This window comes from Coregonus clupeaformis, chromosome 11 (assembly GCF_020615455.1).
Source record: "Coregonus clupeaformis isolate EN_2021a chromosome 11, ASM2061545v1, whole genome shotgun sequence".
Lineage (NCBI taxonomy): Eukaryota > Metazoa > Chordata > Actinopteri > Salmoniformes > Salmonidae > Coregonus > Coregonus clupeaformis.
In genome coordinates, this window is record NC_059202.1 from 49,742,143 (window position 1) to 49,764,603 (window position 22,461).

Sequence of the window (22,461 nt, forward strand, 5' to 3'; positions counted from 1 at the left end):
TCAATTCGCCTATCAGAAGCTTCTAAAGCCATGACATAATTTTCTGGAATTGTCCAAGCTGTTTAAAGGCACAGTCAACTTAGTGTATGTAAACTTCTGACCCCCTGGAATTGTGATACAGTGAATTATAAGTGAAATAATCTGTAAACAATTTTTGGAAAAATTCATTTTGTCATGCACAAAGTAGATGTCCTAACCGACTTGCCAAAACTGTAGTTTGTTAACAAGACATTTGTGGAGTGGTTGAAAAACTAGTTTTAATGGCTCCAACCTAAGTGTATGTAAACTTCAGACTTCAACTGTATATCTTAAGCGCAGGTATTATAATAGATGAAAAAAGCTTCCTTTCACCATATTGAAGAAAAACTGAAATGTGGGAGTTTTCTAACATCCTGAACATCCTGATTACCAATTTATATAACAGTATAATCGTCCAACAGTTTAGTGCCTGCCAGTGGAGCAGCTAACAGTATGGGCTCATTTCTCAAATAAAACCTACGCAGCCTGAAATGCACCAACCATGCTGTACGCTGGTTGCGTCCAAAATGGCACACTATTCACTGTATACTGTAGTATACTACTTTTGACCAGGGCCCATAGGGCTTTGGTAAAAAGTAGCGCACTATATAGGGAATAAGGTGCCATTTGGGACGCACAAACTGTGTTCAATCACTATCATCCTGATTCCTGCAGCTAAATAGAACAAAACTAAAGTAGGTAAAGGGATATTTTACACAATGTGCTGCTTCACTACAGACAGATGGGGTTTTGGTTGAGTGCCCAAAGAATGGTAGCTATTAAAGTTGTTTTGCTTAGTTTCTGAAAGTCATGCCGTTTTGGCTTGTTAAATCGTAGTTACAGAGGTTAGTAGAGGGTAGAGAGAGCTTGTGCATTGTTTTGTGAAATAATAATTTAGTTCACATCTGTTTGGAGGAAAACATTTGAGAACATTTGATAATTCAAGATCTATTGATGCCAAACACATCAAAACCTATTAAAAGAGAAGCCATGTGATGAGTTGTTTGCCAAAAGTGCAGGTCCACCAGAAAACCCAGGAATCACAGACCAACATCAATCCATCCAGCGTCTGACCAACTGATTGAAACATCATATCATACCCCGCTTCGGGAAAGAAATCATGTATTAATAATATCATTATATTCCACCAACAGATGCTTTTATCCAAAGCAACTTACAGTACAGTGAGTCAGTGCATACTGTAGGCTACATCCTGATACATATTGATGAAAAATATGTTGTTTTGATTCCAATTTGTGACGGGAAGGCATAACGGGTGTTGGACGCCTCCCAAAGCCCTCTAAAATGTGCTGGATGCATAGCTGCAGCTGTACCACAGACTGGCTTGCTTATTAATGACTATGAGAGCTGTGTAATGGCCGTGAATGGAGGAGAGGGCGCAGAGAGGTGAGGCAGACGAGGGGGAGACGGGGGGGAGACGGGTGAATCCTAACCCTCCACCCTGCTGGTTGTTTTCTTCCACACACAGCTCCCCTCATGCTGCATCCAGTCACACAGCAGGACCATACTGTGAGTAGGACGGACAGAGCACAGGGCACTGCGTCACACACGCACACACATGCAGGCACACACACAAATATGCACACACACACAAATACTGTACATAAACACACCACACGCGCTCACACTCACACAAACACTGTCATGTCTCGTTGCTCCCCTCCGACGCTCTGATTCGCCGGTCTACTGAGCCACCGGTCTGAGTGCACCACCTCGGCAACACCGGAATGGAAACCCAACGCACCTAATCACCTCCAGCGCACCTGCACCTCATCACCACCCCTATATAGCCCTGGACTGTTCAGTGTTGTGTTGTGTGTGATTGTTAGTGTCTTGTCGTGTACTCGCTCTTTGTTGTTCTCTTGCTCAGTGTTAAGGAAACCTTTACATTGTTGATTCCTGCGTCTGCATCCTACCGCTTCGTATCCTCAGTACTCGTCACAGAATCACACAGCAATCCTCCTGGAGTTTCCCAGCGCCTCGACCAGCACCAGCAGCAGATTACCCAGCTGAACGCCGCCATGTAGGAAGTGCTCCAAACGCTGCATAAACTGACCATCGCTCCGTTTCCACCTCAGGGAGCGGCGAGTGCACCCAGTCCACCTCCTCCCGGGCTATCACCAACGTCTGAGGGACCCCTCGCCCTGCCGGAGCGCTATGATGGGAAAACGACGAAATGTAGAGGCTTCCTGCTACAGGTTTCACTGTATCTGGCGCGGCAGCGTGGGGCATCTCCATCGGACCAAGCCAGGATAGCGCTGGTGATTTCGCTACTGAAGGGAAAGGCGCTGGATTGGGCCACGGCAGTCTGGAAAGGAGGTGAGGCCGCGGCGCTTCCCTACTCCACCTTCCTCGCTCGGTTCAGGGCGGTGTTCGATCATCCCATGGAGGGAAAGGACGGGGGTGACTGTCTCTTCCAGAGAGGGGGCCGCGTGCGAGTACGCCCTGAGCTTTCGGCTGGAATGAGCGTGCTCTGCGCAAGGCCTTCAGGAGAGGCTTACGGGAAGATATCACGACGGAACTCACATGTCGGGACGACAAGATGGACCTTGATACACTCATCACCACATCCATTCATCTTGACGACATGTTGAGAGACCGACGGCGTTCCCAACACCTCCCAGAGCCTCGACGCTCACCACATCTGAGCTATGGAAGCCGCCCTGCCTCCGAGTCCTCACCCATGGAGGTGGGCAGCACCCCTTACACCACCACGGACCTATCTAGGCGGTATGACTCCCGTCGCCGCTCCGTGAGTGTTCCGTCACTTGTCCCCAAACCATTGTTTTTAGTTCCCCTAATGGTGAATGGTTCTTCCTTCTCTTCGCTTTCCACGGCAATGATAGATTCCGGATCAGCGGGGAACCTTATAGATAGGGAGCTGGTCTCTGAATGGGGTTGCCCACCGTGCCACTGCCTTCTCCGCTACACGTCACCTCACTGGACAATAAACCACTTGGATCAGGCACCATTACGCACATCACTCTCCCCATCACCATCACTATTCCCACACTACCGGAGCACCACGAGGAGCTGTCCTTCCACATCGTCACGTCACCCCTTCACCGGATCGTCTTGGGATTGCCCTGGCTCAGACTACACAACCCCACCATCAATTGGATCACCAAGAGGATCACAGCCTGGTCCCCCTCATGCCGGAGGACATGCCTGCCGGTGGTTTGTTGTCCACGTCAGTGGAGAGTCCGGAGTCCGCCCTCCAGCCCAACATTCCACGTGAGTACACAGATCTCTCCGATGTCTTCTCTGCCTCCAAGGCTAAGTGTCTCCCTCCTCACAGGCCCTGGGACTGCGCCATTGACCTGCTGGAAGGACAACACCCCTCGAAGAGTCGCATTTACTCCCTCTCCATAGCAGATACTGAGGCCATGGAGAAGTATGTGGCGGAGAACCTGAAACAGGGGTTCATCAGATGCCCTACCTCTCCTGCCTCCGCCAGCTTCTTCTTTGTGGCCAAAAAAGACGGAGGACTGAGACCGTGCATTGACTACCGGGGGCTGAACGCAGTCACCACCAAGTACCGGTACCCCCTCCCTCTGGTTCCGTCGGCCATCGAGCAGCTGCGAGGGGCCCGGTACTTTACCAAGTTGGACCTGAGGAGTGCCTACAACCTGATCCGAATCCGGGAAGGAGACGAGTGGAAGACGGCATTCAGCACTACCTCAGGCCACTATGAATACTGCGTCATGCCCTACGGCCTCGCCAACGCACCTTCCATGTTCCAGTCATCACCAATGACGTGTTCCGAGGCATGCTGAGTAGACAGCTGGTGGTGTAGATCGACGATATCCTGATCTACACGGCTACGTTCGATGAGCACGTCAGGGACGTCAGAGCAGTCCTACTCCGCCTCCGGGAACACAGCCTGTTGGTGAAGGGGGAGGAATGCGAATTCCACCAACAGGCCATCTCCTTCCCGGGATACAGGATCAGTCCTCAGGGGGTGTTCATGGAAAGAGCGAAGACGGACGCCATCAGGTCATGGCCAGTCCCCACCACCATCAAGGGCCTACAGAGCTTCCTTTGCAAATTTCTACCGCCGTTTCATCAGGTCCTTCAGCTCCATAGCCGCCCCGCTCACCTCTCTCCTTAAGGGGGGGGCGGCCTCAGAAGCTGGCCTGGAACCCTGAGGCTGACGCTGCCTTCAAGAGGCTGAAGGAGAGGTTCACCACAGCGCCCCTCCTAAAATTTAGAGCACATACGGGCAGCGAAACGGATGAACTCTCGTCAAGCCAGGTGGGCCCACTTTCTTACTCTCTTTCAGTTTATTCTGTCCTACCGCCCAGGATCCCAGAATGTGAAAACTGACGCACTCTCCAGGATGCACCATACCAGAGAAAGGAAGGATCTGGGGGGTCCTATCCTGCCTCCGTCTCTCATCGTGGCACCTGTCGTTTGGAATGTGGGCGAAGACATCCGCCTGGCGGATCAGGAGGACCCAGCGCCTGCCAACGCCCCTCCGGGGCGCGTGTATGTACCCACCTGGGTCCGTGACCGCCTGCTGATCTGGGTGCACACCACCCTTACTGCAGGGCACTCCGGTATTACTCGCACCCTACATTCTCTCTCACAAAAGTACTGGTGGCCCACCTTGGCTACTGATGTCTCCCGCTATATCAACTCCTGTTCCGTATGTGCCCAAAAGAAGACATCTCGGAACGCCCCGGCAGGCAAACTAGTTCCTCTCCCAGTGCCTCAGCGACCTTGGTCACACCTGTCCATAGACTTTGTCACCGACCTCCCACATTCTGACGGCTTCACCACAGTCCTGGTGGTCGTAGATCGGTTCTCCAAATCATGCCGTTTTGCCACTAACTGGTCTTCCTTCTGCTCTCCAGGTCGCTGAGGTCCTGTTCCAAGAGGTCTTCCAGCATTATGGACTTCCGGAGGACATCGTCTCAGACCGAGGCCCCCAATTCACCTCCCGAGTGTGGAAGGCTTTCCAGGAGAAGATTGGGTCCACGGCCAGCCTCACTTCCGAGTATAGGCGTCAGTCGAATGGACAGGTGGAGCGCATGAACCAGGAGCTGGGGAGGTTTCTTCGTTGCCACTGTCAGGACCGGCAGGGTGAGTGGGCAAGGTTTCTATCCTGGGCAGAATATGCCCAGAACTCCCTCGTTCACTCCTCCACGGGGCTCACTCCATTCCAGTGTGTCCTGGGGCACCAGCCGCAACAGACGCTCCTTTCGGTCGGTAGAACTAAAGGAAGGAAATGTGTTCAAAGCAGTCAAACAGTCTTTAAACGATGAGGGTGGCACAGATTAACTCTATGGTGATATGGCAAATCTCTCTCTTTCTCTCTCTCTCTCCATCTCTCTCTTCCCCCTTTCTTTCTCTCTCAGATGAGACAGGGACATTCAGGTACTGTAGTGTTTTCAATAGCGATTTGTGAGGATCTGCTATAACATTACACGATGATGCAGTAAGATTACATCAGACAGCAGACCAGTCCTGGCCCAGATGTGAAAGCATCACTCTAGCTCAGGGATGGGCAACATTGATGGGGTTGGGGACCACAACAATTATATTGGAAAATGTTGTTGCCTGTTTTCCCAGAGTAGGATAGAAAACAACACTTGAATCAGACTATTCTTTTAGGGATACTATGTTTGGTGCATGTGCCTTTGTCTTCATGTGTTATTTTCTTCTTTTTATCATGTGATGGTCATTGTTGCGTGTTCTGTCATTGTAAGTCATTGATGATGCATGCTGTGGTAAAACAATTTCCCAAATTGGGATTAATAAAGTAATACTCTACTCTACTCTCTCTATGTGACCTGTTAGCAAAGATTACGATAACTAACCCTTTCATCTGTGGTGTTAGCTAGCTATCTATATTAGCTACTTATCGGTCGTTCTCTAGTCTGGGTTCCCACATGAGCCGGCCATAGCCTTTTGGGGGACCTAAGTGACATTTTGTTGGGGGGCCTTCCCCACCTTGCGAGCAAAACATTATAGCAGCCCCCCTCTTGACAGCGGAGAGAAAACATTTTCGTTTTAGAGCGTAGAGAAAATGTTGCAGTTTTAAAGCAAGTTTGCTGCAATTCTACACATTTTATAACACATTTCAAGCAATTCTACACATTTTTCCATTGGGTGGAGAGAAATGTTTGCAGTTTTAATTTGATATCTGAGAAATGGAAATCCGACCATGATTACTACAAGTTTAGATAGCTGGCTGGACTCATTTACCAATCTAAAACATTTTTGCTGACATCAGCTAATTGAGTGACTGTCAGTGACTGACATAACAAGAGAAAAACTGCTGATGCACAACCGAATTTCGAAATTACACCTTGTGTATTCTACTATTCTAACTCTCAACAGTAAGTTGAGCTAAAGTATGTATATTTATGCCCATCCAGCTCTAGCTAATGTGTTGTTGTTTTGTTCTGACCTGGCCTGATTGCAGCCAGGGGCCACATCCATACAAATGGCTCTGCTATTTAGTCGAGAGGGCTAACACAAGGTCTCTTCTTTAGCCTTCTTTTATCTGTTCTCATTCCGTATGCAGCAAGAGGTTGGCGGTGGCATTTCAGACCCTTATGAGTGGATCCAGTGGAAAACTCTTAGGGTAGGTAGTGTGAAACTGGAACCTGACCTGTTTTCCGCAGCTCGCCTACATGGAATACTAATGCGGCCCACATCGATGGTCTCTTTAAAGACTTGGCTCTGCCAAGGGGCCTGGGGGCCAGGGACATCAAGTAACAAGACAATCACTATGCAAACACACCAGCAAAGACCCGTAGGTCGACAACCGCACTACACGAACGCATCTTGCAGTACAGCATAAGCCCATAGCACAGTACAGGCTCATAGCCAGGGACAGCAAGTAGCAGCCAGCAGAGAGACAAGCACTTCACAAACGCACCAGCAAGCAGCACAGCACAGTGCACAGCACAGGCCTTCAGCATTGGGACACTAGCCACAGGGCAGGAGCTGGATGGGTGGTTTGATTTATGGTTGTTGGATGGGAAAGAGGGAAGGAAAGAGTCATAGTTCTTCGCCTTAGTCATTACCTCTCGCTCTGGCTCTCGTCTTCTTTCGCTCACTCACTCATTCACTCATTCGCTCGCTCTCGCTCTCTCTCTTTCTCGCTCTCTCTCGCTCAGTCTCTTTCTGTTTATTCTCAGCCAAGCTCTTGTACACCATCACCATCATAACTCATTTAAAGGAACAACAGTGAATTCTAAATGAGTGTTAAATCAATAACGATCCCGGTGTTGGCCGTGACTTATGTCATTAAAAATGACAGTAATAAACAATATCCTGTAGTACACAATGTGAGCCCGACCTCCATCGGATCGATTCCACTGAGCACAACAACCACCTCTCATTGAAGAACAATGTGATTGAATGCTGAAAGTTTTCAGAATAACACGGTGTATAAACACCGCTCTAAATGATCCAAACCTTTCCAAACAATGGACATGAGAAAAGTATTACTGGATATTTATGTAGGTAATCGTGTTAAGATGGGGAATCTAATAACATACAGCCGGCTTGAGATGGAGGGGGCACATTACCATGGTAGAACAACAAACAGGGTATATTGAATAATGGGGATGTGCTTGTCTGTTGCAATGGAATCAATACAAAAGTCCCAAAAGTGCAAACCCCGCCCATCTGGCCCTCCAGGCCAGCCTAAAGAAAACGTTGACATTATTTGAAAGATTTTGAATAGTATTTGAACCCAGGGATGAGAGTGAGCACACAGCCATGCAATCTCCATAGACAAACATTGGCAGTACAATGGCCCGTACTGAAGAGCTCAGTGACATTCAACGTGGCACCGTCATAGGAAATGTTGTCAAATTTCTGCCCTGCTCGAGCTGCCCCTGTCAACTGTAAGTGCTGTTATTTTGAAGTAGAAATGTCTAGGAGCAACAACGGCTCAGCTGCGAAGTGGTAGGCCATTCAAGCTCACAGAACGGGACCGGCGAGTGCTGAAGTGCGTAGCGCATAAAAATTGTCTGTCCTCGGTTGCAACACTCACTACCGAGTCCCAAACTGCCTCTGGAAGCAACATCAGCACAATAACTGTTCGTCGGGAGCTTCATGAAATGGCTTTCCATGGCCGAGCAGCCGCACACAAGCCTAAGATCACCATGAGCAATGCCAAGCGTCGGCTGGAGTGGTGTAAAGCTCGCCGCCATTGGACTCTGGAGCAGTGGAAACGCCTTCTCTGGAGTGATGCACAATACTACCTCCATACTTCCATTCATTTGCATGGGTTACCTTCAGATGAGTCCAGTGACACTTGCAAAATGGAGAACACCATCATGTTCGTGAGAGTCTCCCCTTTGCACAGTGGGGGTCATATTAGTTTTTAGGCCAAACCGTTTGGATGCTACATAAATATTTGTGAGAACAACGATTTTTCAGGATCTCTCATGGTCTGACAATCACCGCTCTAGCTCAGCCACCTTCCGCAGATGAGGAAGGCCGACGTAGGCAGATGTGGTGGATTGAGACGCGGCCCAAGCAGAAAAACAGATATCTGTAGCTTAAACTGACGGATTGTGATGGGGATTTTTTAATTATGTTACTTAGTATTTTAATGGACGTATCTCTGTTCCATCTCTGAATAAGATAATAGAAAGCACTGTTGTTTGTGTGCAGATGTCATGATAATGAGGACAGATTAGTAAAGGGGGATTAGGGTTTATCTAAATAGGCTAGAACATCACATGCACAGGAACACATCAGGGCCTGTATTCACAAAGCCTTTCAGAGTAGGATCAAACACCAGGAGCCATTCTAAGCTCGGAAACAATGTCAAATATTGGCTCTGGTGTAGGGTGGGTGGCTGGATCATATCTCACCAGCAGAGATTAGGTTTCCCACTGGGCAAAAACTGGTTGAATCAACATTGTTTTCACGTCATTTCGACCCAAAAAATGACATTGAATCAAAGTGAAAAACTGATTGGATTTGCAAGAAGTCATCAACCTAAGGGAATTTCATAATTTTTTCACCCAACTTTTAATCTAAATCCAATGACAGAGTGAATGTTTTATTTATTTCACGTTGAATTCACGTTAGTTGACAACTCGACCAAATATAAATCAAAACTAGACGTTGAACTGGTCTGTCTGTGTCCAGTGGGATGTGACTAGTGTTTCAATAGAGAAGGCAATACCAAAGAGAAGGATTTATCCATCCAAACCCACAAACCACTGATCGGCTGAAGAATCTCTGTTAGAGCGTGAGAAAAGTAATCCTTCATATTTGTGGCTTGGTTGGTTAGCCGCAAGGAATCAACATTCAACAGATAATCTACTTGTGTTTATAACATTTTTGTTACACTGTGACTGCCAATATATGAGAACATAAACAATTTGAATAAAAAATAACCTAAATGTGCATTTTCCAGATATATTCTGTTTTGACAATGTATTGGACTAAATCTAGGCCTATGATATCCAGCTAAACAGATGGTTCCAGCCTCCTCAGTGAGAATACAGCCCTCACAGTGAGTGTAATGTAACGTGATCTTTTTGCTCCGTCAAATGCTAAGCTAATACACATGGGTAAACTGGCACTTTAAGCACTATGTTAATTAACATGTCCACATCACCCACATTAGGATACTTAAACTTGACCAACTAATTAGACAAAAAAAAGCTTGACCCTGTTGACTTTGTCAGAGTTGTCACTTTTCCTTCTTATCATTGTTATGGAGCATAACCTCTTTAACATCGGGCTATAGCGACCAAAATATAATTAGCTATTTGTAGAACAGAATTGGTTTTTAAATTGTCAGGGAAGGAAATTGAAAATAGTCGAGCAAAGCCTGATAAGGGTAAGAAGCTAAGCCACCAAAATAGTAGATACTCACGCTGTCAGCGGTCAGAGCCCAATATTATCAGAGAGTGAAAGAGAGAGAGAGAGCGAAAGAGGAGGGAGAGATGGTAAGAGAGTGAGAGAGGGGAAGAGGGAAAGAGTGAAAGAGGGAGAGTAGAGAAAGAGAGAGAGAGAGAGGAGGAAGGAGAGAGAGAAGGAGCGAGAGGAGAGAAAGAGAGGGAAAGAGGGAGAGTAGAGAGGAGGAGAGAGAATGGGGGCTTGAGAAAGAGAGAGATTGAGAGAGACAGAGAGAGAGCGAGAGAACAAGGAGTGAAAGTGAGAGTGAGAGTGAAAAGAGAGCGAAAGAGAGTGATAGAGAGAGAGGGAGAGAGACAGCGGGCAACCCTTTGTGATCTACTTCTAAATAAGGTGCACATCTCCCCAAAGATGTACTTTGTATTGTAAAAGCTAAAAATATATCCAGAGGAAGATAGGAAGTCAAGAGACGAATCAGAGAGAGATTCAGTCCTCTGTCAAATTGAACCCAGTTACAAACCCAAATATAAAGTACTGTACAACCAACAGTCCAAATCTGATGATGTTTGCAGAGATGTTATGGAAAGCAAGGCTATTTTACCAACTCATAGTACTGTACAACCAACAGTCAGTTACAAACCCAAATACTGTATGAAGTCACCAACAATCATCATCATCTGGTGTTTGCATTAAGATGTTATAGAAAAGCAAGTCTCTTTTACTGTATTGTATTCAATGGGGTGGTTCCACTGGACTATAGAGTCGTCAATTATAACATGATTTCATCACTACTTCTATATGGTTGCGTCCCAAATGTCCCCCTATTCCATATACACTGCACTACTTTTGACCAAAGCCCTATGGGTGCTGGTCAAAAGTAGTGCACTATAAAGGGAATAGGGTGACATTTGGGAACGTGTCCTATGAGTGATGTAGGCCTACTAGACAAACACATTTCCCAGTTACCATCAACCTCTCTACACTCTTAGAAAAAAAGGTACTATATAGCACCTAAAACGGGTTCTTCAGCTGTCCCCATAGGAGTACCCTTTGAAGAAGCCTTTTTGGTTCCAGATAGAACCCTTCTGGGTTCCATGTGAAACCCTTTCCACAAAGGGTTCTACATGGAACCCAAAATAGTTTTACCTGGAACCAAAAAGGGTTCTACATGGAACCAAAAGGGTTCTCCTATGGGGACAACCGAAGAACCCTTTTGGAACTCTTTTTTCGAAAAGTGTACCAATACATTCAGCCAATACAGCACCAGACGTATCCGACATTTATCAATGTCATCTTATTTACCCTATGAGAGTGGCAATGGAGGCAGATATGGAGTCAATTTCCTAAAGGTCCTCTTTGTCTAATGGAAAATTATTTTAATGAAAGGCGGTAATCTGATTTAGAATGAGACGTCTCGTTGGCAGATAGACAATTTGGAGGGACTACCTCTATATGACTGAGTCTCAGCGCTTTATCAGCACACAGAATCACACTGATAAGGACTGGGGAGCGCGCGCACACGCACACTTCAATGCCAAAAAGACACATGACGTACAATTACATGACATTGCAACAAATCTTCGTCAGGCATTCTGATTGTGATGCATTATTCCTTTATAAAGCCATTTCACCAAAAGGTCATCAGTCTTTAACCAGGAAATTACAAATATAACTTTCAAACAGCCTTGTGATATTGAGAACGAAGACTATACAGTGGGGAGAACAAGTATTTGATACACTGCCGATTTTGCAGGTTTTCCTACTTACAAAGCATGTGGAGGTCTGTCATTTATATCATAGGTACACTTCAACTGTGAGAGACAGAATCTAAAACAAAAATACAGAAAATCACATTGTATGATTTTTAAGTAATTAATTTGCATTTTATTGCATGACATAAGTATTTGATCACCTACCAACCAGTAAGAATTCCGGCTCTCACAGACCTGTTAGTTTTTCTATAAGAAGCCCTCCTGTTCTCCACTCATTACCTGTATTAACTGCACCTGTTTGAACTGTATTGTCCCACTCCTCTGCAGGGCTATGTTACCTATCATAGTCCCACTCCTCTGCAGGACTATGTTCCCTATCATAGTCCCACTCCTCTGCAGGGCTACGTTCCCTATCATAGTCCCACTCCTCTGCAGGGCTATGTTCCCTATCATAGTCCCACTCCTCTGCAGGGCTATGTTACCTATCATAGTCCCACTCCTCTGCAGGGCTATGTTCCCTATCATAGTCCCACTCCTCTGCAGGGCTATGCTCCCTATCATAGTCCCACTCCTCTGCAGGGCTATGTTACCTATCATAGTCCCACTCCTCTGCAGGACTATGTTCCCTATCATAGTCCCACTCCTCTGCAGGGCTATGTTCCCTATCATAGTCCCACTCCTCTGCTGGACTATGTTCCCTATCATAGTCCCACTCCTCTGCAGGGCTATGTTACCTATCATAGTCCCACTCCTCTGCAGGACTATGTTCCCTATCATAGTCCCACTCCTCTGCAGGGCTACGTTCCCTATCATAGTCCCACTCCTCTGCAGGACTATGTTCCCTATCATAGTCCCACTCCTCTGCAGGGCTATGTTCCCTATCATAGTCCCACTCCTCTGCAGGGCTTTGTTACCTATCATAGTCCCACTCCTCTGCAGGGCTATGTTCCCTATCATAGTCCCACTCCTCTGCAGGGCTATGTTACCTATCATAGTCCCACTCCTCTGCAGGGCTATGTTACCTATCATAGTCCCACTCCTCTGCAGGGCTATGTTACCTATCATAGTCCCACTCCTCTGCAGGGCTATGTTACCTATCATAGTGAGAATACAGATGTTGTGGACACAAATTACGGGCTGCAGGGCTGGATGAGTCACACATGCACTCAGCACACAAACACTAAAACACACACTAAATGCACCCATTTACCTCTTCAGGTTCAGTGCCTTGAAAAGAAGTGATTCCTTAAAGATAATAACTATCCCTTCTAAGCCCTAGCAACAAACTCAAGCAGCTGAAATCATTGGACACAGGTAGGTACTAAGCAACACAAAAGTGCCACCAAAAATAACATCTGAATTCAAAGCCGCAAACCATCATTTGGCCTACCTGTGGGGTTGGTGATAGGAAAAGGCCCAATGGGACCAACCTCCCTGAGAGACAGACGGTTGAGGAGAACCCATACAGAGAGAGAATGACAAGCCTGTAGCACATACAGTAGTGGTGTGCGGGTCAGCTGTTTGTTCAGCCGCACCCACCCTCAATTGTTAATAACCCATCCGCAACCGGCTATATGTGATTAAGTGAAAATTTGAGGCCCGCCCCCGACCCTAACCTGCAAATATAGAAAATGTGCTGTAGGCTACAGGCAGAAAGATTTTTCTACAGCGGGCGCAGGATTTTTTTTTCCTGATTTAGATATGTTTCCTCTTATCATTTTTGACTTTTTGGTAGGCTATTTGTTAGTCAACTTGTCTATAATTAGATAGGATACATGCAGATTCTCTTCTGTCATTAGCCTATATGTTGCCATAGAAGACTAAATAAACTCTTGCTCACCAGAATAATGTCATAAATCGATATAATGTATGCTTCAATCTAGTTGACATCGGTTAAGTTTTCTCTGTCATCTCTGCTTCTTTCGCGGAGCAAAGACATTTAGGGGAAAAAACTGAAAGTTTTTTTAATTATATGAGAAAAAAATATTACATTTTATTTGGAACGGCAAGCCAGACAAAATTAAACGGGCCTATTTATATAATTAATATGAATTTGGAGGACAGAAATGATTAAATATTAAAGCATTAGTGCTCCTGTAAGTCGCTCTGGATAAGAGCGTCTGCTAAATGACTAAAATGTCAAATGTAATTAGACCTATCACTAAAAGCTTCATTCATACAAAAGTTATACTTAAATCCGAAAGGGAAAAAGGCCATTCTTGAACATTGGGTGAGGCAATCTTACTAATTTGCTAGAGAACCAGTTCGGATTTAAGTATAACTTTTGTATGACTGAAGCTTTTAGTGATAGGTCTAATGCTTTAATATTTAATCATTTCTGTCCTCCGAATTCATATTAATTATATAAATAGGCCCGTTTAATTTTGTCTGGCTTGCCGTTCCAAATAAAATGTAATATGTTTTTCTCATATAATTTAAAAAACTGTTCGCTAGGCGTAGGCAAGACCATAAGCAAATAGATAAACTCGGATAATACTAAAGAGTTAATCAGGGTGATTTTTCCACAAATTTACAGGTATTTACCTTTTTTCATAGTAGCAAGATCTTATCTATTTTTGCTAACTTTCTATTAAAATGTATTGGAGTGAGATGATTTATTTTATTTGGGATATGTATTCCGAGTATATCCACATCACCATCAGACCATTTTATTGGTAAACTACATGGTAATGTAAAAATTGTATTTTTTGTAGTGATCCAATATGTAATATAGTACATTTATCATACTTTGGTTGTAATCCAGAGAGGTTAGAAAATGTATCTAGATCCTCTATGAGACTGTGGAGGGATTCAAGTTGTGGATTTAAAAGAAAACATGAATCATCAGCGTACAATGACACCTTTGCTTTTAAGCCCTGGATTTCTAATCCCTTGATATTATTGTTGGATCTGATTTTAATAGCTAACATCTCGATGGCAATAATAAATAGATATGCCGATAGTGGACAACCTTGTTTCACTCCTCTTGACAGTTTAAAACTTTCTGAGAAATAGCCATTATTTACTATTTTACACCTAGGGTTACTATACATGATTTTAACCCAATTTATAAGAGATTGTCCAAAATTGAAATGTAAACCCCAGTCGTACTTTATCAAATGCCTTTTCGAAGTCTGCTATGAATAGTAGGCCTGGTTTCCCAGATTTTTCATAGTGTTCTATTGTTTCCAGTACTTGCCTTATATTATCTCCAATGTATCGCCCATGTAAAAAACCTGTCTGATTAGAATGAATAATGTCCGACAATACCTTTTTAATTCCATGCGCTATACATTTTGCTAGAATTTTTGCATCACAACACTGAAGTGTGGATCTGTATATTTTCCACTTGTATCCTGTTTCAGTAATAATGAAATCAGACCATCTTCTTGAGTGTCTGATAATCTACCATTTACATAGGAGTGGTTAAAACATGCTAATAACGGTCCTCTGAGTATATCAAAAAAGATTTGGTATACCTCGACTGGTATGCCATCCAACCCTGGAGTTTTCCCAGACTTAAAGTCTTTAATTGCAACCAGAAGTTCCTCCTCTGTAATTTCACCTTCACATGAGTCTTTCTGCATGGCTGTTAATTTTACATTATCAATAGAAAAACTACAATTTGCTTTAGTTAGATATTGTCCTTTTTGCCTCCGAGGATCAACATTAACTTTTTCTGCCCGTTCCCAAAAGCATTTGGTGACTGGCCTGTAGGCTATTTGCCATGGATACAGTTAGGCCATAGGCTTACGCACTAATGCCAGATATCCTGAAATAATGAAAGGAAAACCTCCATGTGTCCTACAAATATAAATTGCACAAGAATTATACATTTATGGATTTTTTAAGGTATCGTTTTCTCTTTATTCAACCTGCCCGCCCTTCATCCACACAATATTTAATGATCCTAAACCTGCCTGCCCTGCGGATATAACTGCGGGGACTGCGGGTTATGAGTCAACCCGCGCATCACTAACATACATTCTGGCAGTGGGGACTATACGCATACAGTGATAGCAGTGGGGACTAACTGATGGCCTTTCTCTCTCTCTCTGGGTTTGAACAGAGAACCAAACAGACCAACCCTTCTGAGACAGGAGAGAGAAGGACAACCCACAGACGTAGAAAATGACAGGTCTGCAGCACAGACAGAGATGGCTGTGGGGACTATACACATACAAAGATGAGAGATGAGAGATGAGAGAGCACAGTGAAGGCAGTAGGGACTGACGGACTGAGGGCCTTTCTCCCCCTCTGGATTGAACAGAGGAGGGGTCTGTCTCCGAGCAAACAGAAGAAGATGGAGAAGAAGACGTCATGTCTCTCTCACACAGTTAGCCAGCTAGCCGTACCATTAGTGAGCCTCTCTTTATTGATGGTTTGGTGAAATTGCTGAGCAATCAAAAGAGACCATCAAGACAAGAGCATCACATGTTTGTCAACAGGATAATGAAAGGGGAAAGTGATTTTTCCCCATTGTTACAGCACTTAGGCTTAGAGCTAGCTGTGTGTGTGTGTGTGTGTGTGTGTGTGTGTGTGTGTGTGTGTGTGTGTGTGTGTGTGTGTGTGTGTGTGTGTGTGTGTGTGTGTGTGTGTGTGTGTGTGTGTGTGTGTGTGTGTGTGTGTGTGTGTGTGTGTCTGTGTGTCTGTGTGTGGGGGGGGCAGAAGAAGATGGAGAAGAAGACGTCATGTCTCTCTCACACAGTTAGCCAGCTAGCCGTACCATTAGTGAGCCTCTCTTTATTGATGGAGGTTTGGTGAAATTGCTGAGCAATCTAAAGAAACCATCAAGACAAGAGCATCACATGTTTGTCAGCAGGATAATGAAAGGGGAAAGTGATTTTTCCCCATTGTTACAGCACTTAGGCTTAGAGCTAGCTGTGTGTGTGTGTGTGTGTGTGTGTGTGTGTGTGTGTGTGTGTGTGTGTGTGTGTGTGTGTGTGTGTGTGTGTGTGTGTGTGTGTGTGTGTGTGTGTGTGTGTGTGTCTGTGTGTGTGTAAATGCTCTGCAGTTGTGCATTTGGTTTGCTAATTTAGTAGCTAGTTAGCTATCTAGCTAAGTGGTTAGCTTCTTCCAAAATCAAGCATTCGCTTGGTAACAGCAGAGAATCCCCTCCTGGATGAAGAGCCTTGCTGGCTAATATTTATTTTGTGCGTGCAGCAAACTGTGAGTAGAGATAGAGGCTGCTGAGGGGAGGATGGCTCATAATAATGGCTGGAACAGAGCGAATGGAATGGCATCAAACACATGGAAACCATGTTTGATGTATTTGATACCATTCAACTTATTCCGCTCCAGCCATTACCACGAGCCCATTCACCCCAATTAAGGTGCCACCAACCTCCTATGGTGAGTAGCATTTTTTTGTTATTTGTATACTTGTATAGTTTAGGTCAGAAAAGGTACAAAATGTTTGCAAAGCGCTCATTAGCATTTAGTTAGCATTCTCTATGGGATTTTTCATGTACTTGTTAATACAGTTGAAGTCGGAAGTTTACATACACCTTAGCAAAATAAATTTAAACTCAGTTTTTCACAATTCCTGACATTTAATCCTAGTAAAAATCCCCTGTCTTAGGTCAGTTAGGATCACCACTTTATTTTAATAATGTGAAATGTCAGAATAATAGTAGAGAATTATTTATTTCAGCTTTTATTTCTTTCATCACATTCCCAGTGGGTCAGAAGTTTACATACATGCAATTAGTATTTGGTAGCATTGCCTTTAAATTGTTTAACTTGGGTCAAACGTTTCGGGTAGCCTTTCACAAGCTTCTCACAATAAGTTGGGTGAATTTTGGCCCATTCCTCCTGACAGAGCTGGTGTAACTGAGTCAGGTTTGTTGGCCTCCTTGCTCACACACGCTTTTTCAGTTCTGCCCACAAATGTTCTATAGGATTGAGGTCAGGGCTTTGTGATGGCCACTCCAATACCTTGACTTTGTTGTCCTTAAGCCATTTTGCCACAACTTTGGAAGTATGCTTGGGGTCATTGTCCATTTGGAAGACCCATTTGCGACCAAGTTTTAACTTCCTGACTGATGTCTTGAGATGTTGCTTCAATATATCCACATAATTTTCCTTCCTCATGATGCCATCTATTTTGTGAAGTGCACCAGTCCCTCCTGCAGCAAAGCACCCCCACAGCATGATGCTGCCACCCCTGTGCTTCACAGTTGGGATGGTGTTCTTCGGCTTGCAAGCCTTCCCCTTTTTCCTCCAAATATAACGATGGTCATTATGGCCAAACAGTTCTATTTTTGTTTCATCAGACCAGAGGACATTTCTCCAAAAAGTACGATCTTTGTCCCCATGTGCAGTTGCAAACTGTAGTCTGGCTTTTTTTGGGCGGTTTTGGAGCAGTGGCTTCTTCCTTGCTGAGCGGCCTTTCAGGTTATGTCGATATAGGACTCGTTTTACTGTGGATATAGATACTTTTGTACCTGTTTCCTCCAGCATCGTCACAAGGTCCTTTGCTGTTGTTCTGGGATTGATTTCCACTTTTCGCACCAAAGTACGTTCATCTCTAGGAGACAGAACGCGTCTCCTTCCTGAGCGGTATTACGGCTGCGTGGTCCCATGGTGTTTAAACTTGCGTACTATTGTTTGTACAGATGAACGTGGGACCTTCAGGTATTTGGAAATTGCTCCCAAGAATGAACCAGACTTTCTTTTGATTTTCCCATGATGTCAAGCAAAGAGGCACTGTGTTTGAAGGTAGGCCTTGAAATACATCCACAGGTACACCTCCAATTGACTCAAATTATGTCAATTAGCCTATCAGAAGCTTCTAAAGCCATGACATCATTTTCTGGAATTTTCCAAGCTGTTTAAAGGCACAGTCAACTTAGTGTATGTAAACTTCTGACCCACTGGAACTGTGATACAGTGAATTATAAGTGAATTAATCTGTCTGTAAACAATTGTTGCTTATATCCTTGGTCCCTTGAGTAAGTGTGTTCATTTTGAAAAACACTCAGAGGGGCTTGAAATTCTGGAGATGTCTTTCTTCGAGAATGGCCAACATTGCTTTCCACGTGACCAAACAAACATTGCTTAACAATCTACCCCCTGCTGATGTCAAATGCCTGGGCTGCCAGTCACTCTGAGTCACAGACCCAGAGTACCTTCATTATCAAACCCAAATCTCCAAACCGACTATGTTAGTTTTCTCTGACCAGCTAATGCTTTGTCTCCCTAGGATCTTTGGAAAGCTTGGATTTGGGGAGGGACATCTTGGGACAAATCAAATCTCACAGAAAGTCCTTTGAAATTACCTTAATCTCAAATGGCAGCCATCCAGGACATCAACTTCCCTGCTTTCTAAATCACTGATTAAAGACTAAGAGGGTTAGTCAATTTGTTATGGAGCTGTACCAATTCAGTAACATTACACAAAAAGGACCACATTTCTGAACTGAAGTAGTCCAACAAAAAAAGAGCAACACTCAAAGTATGTCAGTCTGAAAATACACATATGGTTCATGTTTTGATGATGTTGCAATTGTGAGGTTGGCATAATGCCTAATAGGCAAGAAGACAGAATAATAGACAAGACCATGTAGCAGGGGCAAGCTCTATTGTGTAGCCAATGCGTTTGGTCTCCTCTACTCAACAGGTTCACCGACACCATGATAATGTCACAGATATAGATGTGATGTGCCACACAAATCTGATTCTACATGGGTTTGATCCATGTAATTCGGCATGAAAGAGAGAAGTGTTGGAGAAAATGGGACTACATACATACGAAGCAACTCTGTTTCAGTGAGCCCTATCTCTGGGAAGAACGATATGGTGCACACGGAAGAAAATATGTTTCCCTTGACTCCACAAATACAATGACTGCTTCAACTCCACTGAGGCTGTCATTTTGAAATGCTTGCTAGGACATGATGGTCCTGGGCTGAGCCAGGCATTTCTTGGAGGGCCAGTGACTGTTATGTAATGTGTTTCCCATATTGTTTCACTGGCTGCTTTGACTGTGCTGACACTGTTCCAAAGCACTGAGGGAAGAACTTACTGACATCCTATTAACTTACTTTTGGGACTATTACCCTGGTTCCATTGCGCCAGGCAAGCTCAATCAAGTAGCTGAAGTATCTGAGAGAAAACAAATACTACTTCAACCAAGGTCTGTTACGGTATACAGCAGCAAGAGCCCAGAGGAGCCTTATCATTCCTCAAACACCAAGTCAGAATTTGGTTCAACTTTGCAAGGCATGGGACAGCAGAAGATGTCTTACATTAGCAGTCCAGTTTATAGGATTCAGAAACCTATCAAAATGACAGGCATCCCATGAAATCCTTCTGACATTTCAGGTCAGATTTATGAAACTGAACACATTGGGTTGAATTGGCTCTTGGCCAACAGTCCCGCATGTCAATTGCATTTGTGATATTGAATCGTTTATAGCTCATATATTGTAGTACAGACCAGGCCGTCAGTGTAGTCGTCTGTAGCAAGAATACTGCGAAAACCCAGGCAGGACGCGCCCATGCCATGGCACCTTGGCTGACAACCTGGCTGACATTCTAGCAGAATTAAGTGGTTTCCTGATGATGCTGTGATATGCTATCGCTGTCTGTTGGGGCTCCAACATGTAGGCTACAATGAACCCAGCGACCTATATTTTCTGCTGTCTGCATTGGTAATTAATAATAAATACAAATGTAATATTGCAGGTATTGGTCTGTTTACAGTGAGTCGCCGGCTGTTTCTTAATAAATTACTAGGAAAGAATAGGAGAAGCATTAGATACCCTGCTGCCTAACCTATAATAACAATATCCTAACGTATAGGGATAGATAAGCTACACCGGTAGGCTATTTTATATGTTTAAGGTTTTATGAATGTCATTAATTAACAACACACAAAGATGTGTAGCTAATCATCCGTAATGTGGATCAAATGCAATCACACTATTCCTCCCTTCAAGACCATGGGTCAGCGCACTGTCTGTCCGTGCACGGAAAATGCATGGCACCAATGTCATCCAGAATAACGTTTTATATCAATGTACAAACAGCATCCATTCAAGATAATCTGTATAATCTCAGTTTTGCAGTCGGGAATCATAGAGCGATAATGCAAGATGCACAAACTTGTCCAAATTGTACACGATTCTGCATTGCGGTAGGCTCCATCACTACAGCCCCATCTCAATCATTGTAAACAACACGGATTCCCTTGCTTTGCCCAGTGCTGCAAAGACACAGCTTTTCTAGGAAAATCAAAAAAATATATATAATCGCTTAAACTGCTCATCTTCTTACCTGCAATAGCGGACGATCAGTCCGTCTGTGTACCTTCACGACTCACGCCTGGATCATCGCTGGGCGCTCAGGAGCTCGGAGCAGGGAAGAAACTGACAGGCAGCCGCGTCTCTGCCTTGTCCTCTTCGATTGGACGGATGGCAAGGGGGGGCGCGCGACACGGATCTTTCATTGGGCGACAGCAGCAGCCATCCAGTCCAAAAGATCTGACAACATAACGGAGGATCGATCATAGCTAAGTGTTATTTTACATATTCTGCATTGTAATGGTATCGTTTTCATTTTGCCTAAACATGAGCTGTACCTGGATGATGTCAGTACTTCAATGAGAAAATGCAGTAGCCTGTTTTAATATTGAATAGCATACCCACTGGGCATAGATGTCAATTCAACGTCTATTCTACGTTGGGTTCAACGTAATTTCATTGAAATGACGTGGAAATAACGTTGATTCAACCAGTGTGTGCCCAGTGGGAAGGCATCATTATAACTTTTAAAATGTGAGAACAACATTCCCTGAAGCAGTCTACGTGATTGGCGATATGAGAGAGATGTAGGCTATTATTAGTTCCATCATGCATTATGCCCTAAGGGAAAGTGAATGGCCTTGGTGACACGCATGTTGTCATGCAGACTGTCACATTGTTCCAAATCAAGATTAGCGGAGACAAACAAGGCTCACAGAGAGTAGGTCACTAGTAATAAAAAAAATATCAAATCCTAATCCACATGACATCCTCAAAACATTTCTATAAGCATTGCATTGCTGTGAATGTATGTATACAAGATACTTAAGGCCCTCAATTATATTTTGGTACCAATGCTTATGCTTAGGCCTACAGTGAAAACATTTCAATCAGCAATGATGACATGCTCAAAAACTGTTTGGGGACTGTGTACATTGTATAAAATACAAGGCCCTCAAGGATATTTTGGTACCAGTAATCCAAGATTTGTATGTCAATCTTCGAATAACTGTCATTCATCTGAGAAACATAGCCGTGTACATACTGTAGGAAATTAATGGCATTGTCTTCTATCAATCTCCAGGGTGACTCATAAACAGCTACCACCCTACTGTCTTTCTAGGGAAGAGAATAGGTAATTGTCACATGTGGTAGAGAAAGTGGAGAGGCAGAGACAGAGAGAGAGTGAGAGAGACAGAGAGAGAGAGAGACAGCGGGAGTGTGAGAAAGAGAGAGAGAGAGACAGAGCGAGTGAGAGAGACAGCGAGAGAGAGGGGAGGGAGAATTATAAGAGAAGGAGAGTGAAGAGTCTAAAGAGGAGAGGGGGGACGTTGTGATTTAACCCTTTACTGATCCCCGTTGGGACTCAACCCAAGGTATCTCAATCCCCACGCTGCCATAAGGATATCAGGGGGAGGGGAGGAGACAGAAGGCATTAGTGTCAGATTAAAAGAAAAAAAGCGCTCTCACTTTATGTATCACCCACCCAGTGGTGCATACACACACACACACACACACACACACACACACCCACACACACACACTGGTGGTACACTGACCTGAGGTTGTGAGAGCCTCTGTTGACCGTATCAGCTAGCTCCCCCAAGGAAATAGCTCCTTCGATT

At 44.4% G+C, this 22,461-nt stretch overlaps 1 protein-coding gene across 1 annotated transcript in view; it reads right to left on the reverse strand.

Annotated features, from left to right (window-relative positions):
* LOC121577053 (contactin-1a) overlaps positions 1–20,969 on the reverse strand; it is a 111,241-nt gene extending 90,272 nt beyond the window's left edge. The window contains exon 1 of the mRNA XM_041890768.2: positions 20,871–20,969. The gene's annotated coding sequence lies outside the window, so the exon portion shown is untranslated. The remainder of the gene's footprint in view (positions 1–20,870) is intronic.
* Positions 20,970–22,461: the final 1,492 nt, after the last annotated feature.